A 9,420-nucleotide genomic window follows, 5' to 3' on the forward strand; every position below is an offset into this window, starting at 1 on the left:
CGATGCTGTCAGTGTGAGTGGGCCAATTCAGTTTGTCTGTGATGTGTATGCCGAGGAACTTAAAACTTGCTACCCTCTCCACTACTGTTCCATCGATGTGGATAGGGGGGTGTTCCCTCTGCTGTTTCCTGAAGTCCACAATCATCTCCTTAGTTTTGTTGACGTTGAATGTGAGGTTATTTTCCTGACACCACACTCCGAGGGCCCTCACCTCCTCCCTGTAGGCCGTCTCGTCGTTGTTGGTAATCACGCCTACCACTGTTGTGTCATCCGCAAACTTGATGATTGAGTTGGAGGCGTGCGTGGCCACGCAGTCGTGGGTGAACAGGGAGTACAGGAGAGGGCTCAGAACGCACCCTTGGGGGCCCCCGTGTTGAGGATCAGCGGGGAGATGTTGTTGCCTACCCTCACCACCTGGGGGCGGCCCGTCAGGAAGTCCAGTACCCAGTTGCACAGGGCGGGGTCGAGACCCAGGGTCTCGAGCTTGATGACGAGCTTGGAGGGTACTATGGTGTTGAATGCCGAGCTGTAGTCGATGAACAGCATTCTCACATAGGTATTCCTCTTGTCCAGGTGGGTTAGGGCAGTGTGCAGTGTGGTTGAGATTGCATCGTCTGTGGACCTATTTGGGCGGTAAGCAAATTGGAGTGGGTCTGGGGTGTCAGGTAGGGTGGAGGTGATATGGTCCTTGACTAGTCTCTCAAAGCACTTCATGATGACGGAAGTGAGTGCTACGGGCGGTAGTCGTTTAGCTCAGTTACCTTAGCTTTCTTGGGAACAGGAACAATGGTGGCCCTCTTGAAGCATGTGGGAACACCAGACTGGTATAGGGATTGATTGAATATGTCCGTAAACACACCGGCCAGCTGGTCTGCGCATGCTCTGAGGGCGCGGCTGGGGATGCCGTCTGGGCCTGCAGCCTTGCGAGGGTTAACACGTTTAAATGTCTTACTCACCTCGGCTGCAGTGAAGGAGAGACCGCATGTTTTCGTTGCAGGCCGTGTCAGTGGCACTGTATTGTCCTCAAAGCGGGCAAAAAAAGTTATTTAGTCTGCCTGGGAGCAAGACATCCTGGTCCGTGACTGGGCTGGGTTTCTTCTTGTAGTCCGTGATTGACTGTAGACCCTGCCACATGCCTCTTGTGTCTGAGCCGTTGAATTGAGATTATACTTTGTCTCTGTACTGACGCTTAGCTTGTTTAATAGCCTTGCGGAGGGAATAGCTGCACTGTTTGTATTCGGTCATGTTACCAGACACCTTGCCCTGATTAAAAGCAGTGGTTCGCGCTTTCAGTTTCATGCGAATGCTGCCATCAATCCACGGTTTCTGGTTAGGGAATGTTTTTATCGTTGCTATGGGAACGACATCTTCAACGCACGTTCTAATGAACTCGCACACCGAATCAGCGTATTCGTCAATATTTTTATCTGACGCAATACAAAACATGTCCCAGTCCACGTGATGGAAGCAGTCTTGGAGTGTGGAGTCAGCTTGGTCGGACCAGCGTTGGACAGACCTCTGCGTGGGAGCCTCTTGTTTAAGTTTCTGTCTGTAGGCAGGGATCAACAAAATGGAGTCGTGGTCAGCTTTTCCGAAAGGGGGGCGGGGCAGGGCCTTATATGCGTCGCGGAAGTTAGAGTAACAATGATCCAAGGTTTTACCACCCCTGGTTGCGCAATCGATATGCTGATAAAATTTAGGGAGTCTTGTTTTCAGATTAGCTTTGTTAAAATCCCCAGCTACAATGAATGCAGCCTCCGGATAAATGGTTTCCAGTTTGCAAAGAGTTAAATAAAGTTCGTTCAGAGCCATCGATGTGTCTGCTTGGGGGGGATATAGACGGCTGTGATTATAATCGAAGAGAATTCTCTCGGTAGATAATGCGGTCTACATTTGATTGTGAGGAATTCTAAATCAGGTGAACAGAAGGATTTGAGTTCCTGTATGTTTCTTTCATCACACCATGTCTCGTTAGTCATGAGGCATACGCCCCCGCCACTCTTCTTACCAGAAAGATGTTTGTTTCTGTCGGCGCGATGCGTGGAGAAACCTGTTGGCTACACCGCCCCGGATAGCGTCTCTCCAGTGAGCCATGTTTCCGTGAAGCAGAGAACGTTACAGTCTCTGATGTCCCTCTGGAATGCTACCCTTGCTCGGATTTCATCAACCTTGTTGTCAAGAGACTGGACATTGGCAAGAAGAATGCTAGGGAGTGGTGCACGATGTGCCCGTGTCCGGAGTCTGACCAGAAGACCGCTACGTTTCCCTCTTTTACGAAGTAGTTTTTTGGGGTCGCTGCATGGAATCAATTCCGTTGACCTGTTTGTAAGGCAGAACACAGGATCCGCGTCGCGGAAAACATATTATTGGTCGTACTGATGGTGAGTAGACGCTGATCTTATATTCAGTAATTCTTCTCGACTATATGTAATGAAACCTAAGATGACCTGGGGTACTAATGTAAGAATTAACACGTAAAAAAAACAAAAAACTGCATAGTTTCCTAGGAACGCGAAGCGAGGCGGCCATCTCTGTCGGCGCCGGAAGTTACCAGGTTCTCAATCAGAGGCAGGTGTTTATCTTTGTCTCTGATTGGGAACCATATTTAGGCAGCCATATTCTTTGAGTTGGTCGTGGGTGATTGTCCTTAGTGTCCTTGTTCCTGTCTGTGTTAGTTTTCACTAGTATAGGCTGTTTCAGTTTTCGTTACGTTCTTTGTTTTGTAGTGTTTGTATTTTAGATTCGTGTTACGTTTTTGTTCATTAAACATGGATCGCAATCTACACGCTGCGTTTTGGTCCAACTCTCCTTCACCACACCTAGAAAACCGTTACAGAATCACCCACCACAAACGGACCAAGCAGCGTGTCAACAGGCAGGAGCCACAGTTAGAGGCAACAGAGGCAGCAGCAGCAGGAGCAGCAGCAGCTGCAGTGGGCGAGGCTGCACCACCTGGAGAAATGGACATGGGAGGACGAACTGGACGGTAAAGGACCCTGGGCTCAGCCTAGAGAATATCGCCGCCCCAAGGAAGAACTGGAGGCGCCGAAAGCTGAGAGGCGCAGGTATGAGGAGGCAGCACGGCGTAGCGGATGGAAGCCCGAGAGTCAGCCCCAAATATTTCTTGGGGGTGGCTCACAGGAAGTAGGGCTACGCTAGGTAGGAGACCTACGCTAACTTCCTGTGGTTACCGGGGGGCGAGAGAGACCGGGCAGGCACCGTGTTATGCAGTGGTGTGCACGGTGTCCCCAGTGCGGGTGCATAGCCCGGTGCGGTATATTCCAGCTCCGCGTATCGGCCGGGCTAGATTGAGCATCGAGCCAAATGCCATGAAGCCGGCTCTACGCATCTGGTCCCCAGTGTGTCTCATTGGGCCGGCTTACATGGCACCAGCCTTGCGCTCGGTGTCTCCGGTTCGCCTGCATAGCCCAGTGCGGGCTATTCCACCTCGCCGCACTGGCAGGGCGACCGAGAGTATTCAACCAGGTAAGGTTGGGCAGGCTTGGTGCTCAAGATCTCCAGTGCGCCTGCACGGTCCGGTCTATCCAGTACCACCTCAACACCCCAGCCCTCCGGTAGCAGCTCCCCGCACCAGGCTTCCTGTGCGTGTCCTCGGTTCAGTACCACCAGTGCCAGCACCACGCATCAGGCCTACAGTGCGCCTCGCCTCTCCAGCGCTGTCGGAGTCTCCCGCCTGTTCAGCGCAGCCAGAGCCTTCCTCCTCTACAGCGCTGCTGGAGTCTCCCGCCTGGTCAGCGCAGCCAGAGCTGTCAGTCTGCATAGAGCAGCCAGAGCTGCCAGTCTACATGGAGCAGCCAGAGCTGTCAGTCTGCATGGAGCAGCCAGAGCTGTCATTCTGCAAGGAGCTGCCAGTCTGCAAGGAGCTGCCAGTCTGCAAGGAGCTGCCAGTCTGCACGGAGCCGCCAGAGCTGCTAGTCTGTAAGAAGCCGCCAGAGCTGTCAGCCTACATGGAGCAGCCAGAGCTGTCAGTCTGCAAGGTGCTGCCAGCCTGCATGGAGCAGCCAGAGCTGCCAGCCTGCATGGAGCAGTCAGAGCTGTCAGTCTGCATGAGGCAGTCAGAGCTGTCAGTCTGCATCAAGCAGCCAGAGCTGTCAGTCTGCATGAAGCAGCCAGAGCTGTCAGTGTGCAAGGAGCTGCCAGTCTGCAAGGAGCTGCCAGTCTGCAAGGAGCTGCCAGTCTGCACGGAGCCGCCAGAGCTGCTAGTCTGTAAGAAGCCGCCAGAGCTGTCAGCCTACATGGAGCAGCCAGAGCCGTCAGTCAGCATGGAGCAGTCAGAGCCGCCAGTCAGCATGGAGCAGCCAGATCTTTCAGTCTGCCAGGATCCACCAGTCAGCCAGACTCTTCCAGATCTGCCAGTCAGCCAAATTCTTCCAGATCTGCCAGTCAGCCAGATTCTTCCAGATCTGCCAGTCAACCAGAATCTTCCAGATCTGCCAGTCAGCCAGAATCTTCCAGATCTGCCAGTCAGCCAGACTCTTCCAGATCTGCCAGTCAACCAGACTCTTCCAGATCTGCCAGTCAACCAGACTCTTCCAGATCTGCCAGTCAACCAGACTCTTCCAGATCTGACAGTCAACCAGACTCTTCCAGATCTGACAGTCAACCAGACTCTTCCAGATCTGACAGTCAACCAGACTCTTCCAGATCTGACAGTCAACCAGACTCTTCCAGATCTGACAGTCAACCAGACTCTTCCAGATCTGACAGTCAACCAGACTCTTCCAGATCTGCCAGTTAACCAGAATCTTCCAGATCTGCCAGTCAACCAGAATCTTCCAGATCTGCCAGTCAACCAGACTCTTCCAGATCTGCCAGTCAACCAGATTCTTCCAGATCTGCCAGAACTGCCAGTCGGCCAGGATCCGCCAGATCCGCCAGGATCTGCTGAGACCACCAGCCAACCAGGATCTGGTAGATCTATCTACCTGCCTGAGCTTCCTCTCACTCCTGAGCGTCCTCTCACTCCTGAGCGTCCTCTCACTCCTGAGCTTCCTCTCACTCCTGAGCTTCCTCTCACTCCTGAGCTTCCTCTCACTCCTGAGCTTTCTCTCACTCCCGAGCTTTCTCTCACTCCCGAGCTTTCTCTCACTCCCGAGCTGTCTCAGTCCCGAGCTGTCCTTCAGTCCTGATCTGCTCCTCAGTCCAGTGGGGGTTCTGGGTGAGGACTACTAGGCCATGGTCGGCGGCGAGGGTGGACTATCCAGGGACGCGAGGAGAGGGGACTAAGACATTGACTAAGTGGGGTCCACGTCCCGCGCCGGAGCCGCCACCATGGACAGACGCCCACCCGGACCCTCCCTATTGTTTTGAGGTGCGTTCGGGAGTCTGCACCTTAGGGGGGTTTCTGTCACTCCCTGGTCGAAGTATTTTGTGTTTATCTTTATGTATTGGGTCAGGCCAGGGTGTGGCATGGGGTTTTTGTATTGTGGTGTGTTTTGTCTTGGGGTTTTGTGTGTATATATTGGGATTGTAGCTAGTGGGGTGATCTAGCAAAGTCTATGGCTGTCTGGAGTGGTTCTCAATCAGAGGCAGGTGTTTATCGTTGTCTCTGATTGGGAACCATATTTAGGCAGCCATATTCTTTGAGTTGGTCGTGGGTGATTGTCCTTAGTGTCCTTGTTCCTGTCTGTGTTAGTTTTCACTAGTATAGGCTGTTTCGGTTTTCGTTACGTTCTTTGTTTTGTAGTGTTTGTATTTTAGATTCGTGTTACGTTTTTGTTCATTAAACATGGATCGCAATCTACACGCTGCGTTTTGGTCCGACTCTCCTTCACCACACCTAGAAAACCGTTACAGCCTGTAATCGAACCCACAAATTCTGATGCTCCAGATATTAAACTAGTCGAAAGAAGGCCAGTTTTATTGCTTGTTTAATCAGGACAACAGTTTTCAGCTGTGCTAACATAATTGCAAAAGTGTTTTCTAATGATCAATTAGCCTTTCAAAATTATAAACTTAGATTAGCTAATACAACGTGTCATTGGAACACAGGAGTGATGGTTGCTGACAAATGAGCCTCTGTATGCCTATTTATATATTCCATTAAAATAAATCTACTTTTTCCAGCAATAGTCATTTACAACATTAACAATGTCTACTGTATTTTTGATCAATGATGTTATTTTAATTAACCTTTTTTTCTCAAAAACAAGGACATTTCTAAGTCACCCAAAACTTCTGAACGGTAGTGTTTATCTAACGGTAATTGTGTGCTTTCAAAATGAACAACGCAAAGGGACTCGCTTGTCCCGCTGCGTCATCCATTATTTCCAAGGTAATGTACAGAACCTCGGTGTTTATCCCTTGCCTAATAGGCACTTACTATAATATTTTTATTTATAAAGATGGGAAAATGTTTTTTATTTATTAAGTTGCACATGTTCTCTTTATGACAGAATGTTAAAATTAGGTCACTATGTTACACTACTCAAAAGGCACTTCATTGGTCGAACGACCCAGTAAAGCATGTGTCCAGAGCAGCAAGGACTTCCAATGACAATCTGGTAAAGCCTAAATAGTTTCCACGTGAAGCTCGAAGTCACACACAGACACTGACAGTCTAATAAATTCCATTCCGACTGACACTCGGAACTCCATGCTGGATGACACGAGGGACTCATGTAGTAAGCCTGCCATGGCTCAAAATACTCCCCAGCACACACATGCTTCCCCATCTCACCTTGAACAGTGTAGTCCCCGTTTGCAGACTTTGTGTTTGCAGTGCATACTTTGTTTATCACAGTCGCCTAAATAGTACATTCAATTAAAAAAAATTGCGGTTGCTTCATCCAAGTTTGGACTTCTGAATAAATGAAATGAGCTTAGTATAAATGAGCTTAGTTTAACTGTCATACCCCATCAGAACCCAAAATATACACTTCTTTCATTCCAACGTTTGTAAACAAACACTATATAGCCTCAAAACATGGTTAAAACTATAATGTTGATTTCATGAATGGTCAGTCCTTATATCCATAGCTCTGTCTATGAATTTGAGAGTGGTTACATTTCTCCAGCCCTATCCTCAGATTTTTTTTTAACCAGAAACACGGGTATGGATGACGCTTTGTTATTGTTTCAACTACTGATTGTCGATTTAAATACAGCAAAGAAAATGGAAACATTTCTAAAAACATGCAGCATACTTTACAGAAGCTAGATGACCTAATGCTGTAATTAGAAGTGATGGAGAGGCCTACACATAAATATCACCTGTATTTCAGACATCCACGATTATACACACTTATTCAAAGCATTACTAAAAGTTGTACAACTTTTCCCAATTTGCCATGTGGCCAATAAAATTGAAAAAAAAGTGCCATTACTTACAAAAAGATCGAAGAAAGCACTTCTGTAGTCTCTTGAAGGTCAGAAGAAAAGAATACACTATATGGAAAGTGAGCTGGAAGACAGGTTGAACGTTGAGCAGTGCTCTGCTGTCATTACCAGAACAGGGCAGGCCGACTGCAAGCAAGCCAACTGTGGTTTCTTTGTATGCGGTCTGGAGGAAGTTAATTCATTTCAGTGGGAGGCAATCCGCACCGCTGTGACTCATCTGCCAGACAAGGCTGCGATGCGTGCAGTGTGTCGCATGTTTAGGATTTTTCCAATTTGTGGCTCGCTTTGCCATGCGGTCTCAGAAACGGATGTACACTGAGTATACAAACATTAGGAACACCTTCCTAATATTGCGTTCTCATCGTCGTCCACCCTCCCCCATGACATGAAAAGAGTAGGTGTTCTTAATGTTTGGTATAGTCAGTGTATAACACGGAAGATGTGTAGCAAATGTGTAGCTTTCAACTATGTTATATTCAATAGATTTACTTGAAAAGCACAAGATCAAAGTTAATGGAGTTTATAATGCTGTGCAATTAAGTTTTTGATGTATTGTATGTCATTGCTATTACTCATTTTATTCATAATACAGTTGTGGGCCTGTTATTATTAGTAGGTCTATTATACTTTTTACCAGTGGTGCCTCTGCCTATATGGAGACTACAGCCTCCGCTGCCAGGGTCTCAACTTACTATTAACAGTTTTTTAAAAAGTAGAATTACACAAGGTGGACTTTTGAAAATTGGTAGGGCATCAGCAGTTTCCAATGACAGTCACTCCAAAAATGGTTGATGAAGGTAGTCTAGCCAGCTATCTAAACCTTGTAGTAATCATCAAATTACCACGCGGGCATGTAAAGCATGTGCCCAGAGGCCCTGACATTCAGGGGGTACCCATATATATTTTTTTGTCACTCTAACTCAGATATCATATGAACATGGCAAAATGTGTACATTTGCAGGAAATTAGCTTTAATCTGCAAAAGTGTTCCTCCACCTCATGGCAAAATGTGTAGAATTCACCTTTGAAACTGCACATGTTCATTAACACTGCAAAGAAAATGCTGCTAAGAGGAGGAAGCAATAAAATACCAAATCTTGGCTAGAGGTGGCACTGCTTTAAAAATATATATTTTTTACAATTCATTATCATTATTAAGGCAGCACAAGTGGCAAGCAAATAATTAATACAACCTGGCTTGCTAGACTTCATCATAACTTATGCTGAAACACCTTTCAGTGGCATTTTTTTTGCATTCAGATCACGGTATACATCATAACTTGTGGCAAAAATAGCGAGGTGCCCAGAAACAGCCAAAATAAAGCTCTCCTCCATGTTTCGTGATTCTGATTGCGGTAATGCGGTGCATGGATTGCGACAATTGCATAAAAATGACCATGTACCAATGTGATTCCGCAGTAGTGCGTACAGGATGACAAGTGCACCAACAATGTGTTTGCTGCTAACTTTATCTGAAAGATGCATGAAAATCCTGATGGCCTGTCCATCTCAATAATTTATTTGTACTGCTATTCCCAATTTCTTTGCCTTTATTTTCTTCAAAGAAAATAAAACGATTTGGGGCGGCAGGGTAGCCTAGTGGTTAGAGCGTTGGACTCATAACCGGAAGGTTGCAAGTTCAAATCCTGAGCTGTCAAAGGTAAAAATCTGTGGTTCTGCCCCTGAACAGGCAGTTCACCCACTGTTCCTCGGCCGTCATTGAAAATAAGAATTTGTTCTTAACTGACTTGCCTAGTTAAATAAAAAAAAATAAAAAGCATAGTTTTTTGTAAAAAATGTGTCAAACATTTGAAATTGTGCAAATTGTGATGAACTGTGATTATTATTATTCAAAATCCACCTTTAAAATGTGAGAAATACATTTTAAAGAGGAACGGAAACATTTTTAGAAAGTTAAGCTAAACAAAGAGATGTATTCAATCCACTAATACTAGTGTCCTCAAAGGGGGGGCTGAACTTTTGCCAGGCTTTTTGGGATGCTTATTTAGAAGTTCTAGTGGCCATGACTGAAGCCAAACTTGAATTGTCATGGGGGTGTGG

At 47.0% G+C, this 9,420-nt stretch overlaps 1 protein-coding gene across 1 annotated transcript in view; it reads right to left on the reverse strand.

Annotated features, from left to right (window-relative positions):
* syne2a (spectrin repeat containing, nuclear envelope 2a) overlaps positions 1-7,711 on the reverse strand; it is a gene marked incomplete at its 3' end in the record, with an annotated part of 64,956 nt that extends 57,245 nt beyond the window's left edge. Inside the window, exon 1 of the mRNA XM_035792725.2 lies at positions 7,351-7,711. The remainder of the gene's footprint in view (positions 1-7,350) is intronic.
* Positions 7,712-9,420: the final 1,709 nt, after the last annotated feature.

Source organism: Oncorhynchus keta, chromosome 19 (genome assembly GCF_023373465.1).
Source record: "Oncorhynchus keta strain PuntledgeMale-10-30-2019 chromosome 19, Oket_V2, whole genome shotgun sequence".
NCBI classification, from domain to species: domain Eukaryota; kingdom Metazoa; phylum Chordata; class Actinopteri; order Salmoniformes; family Salmonidae; genus Oncorhynchus; species Oncorhynchus keta.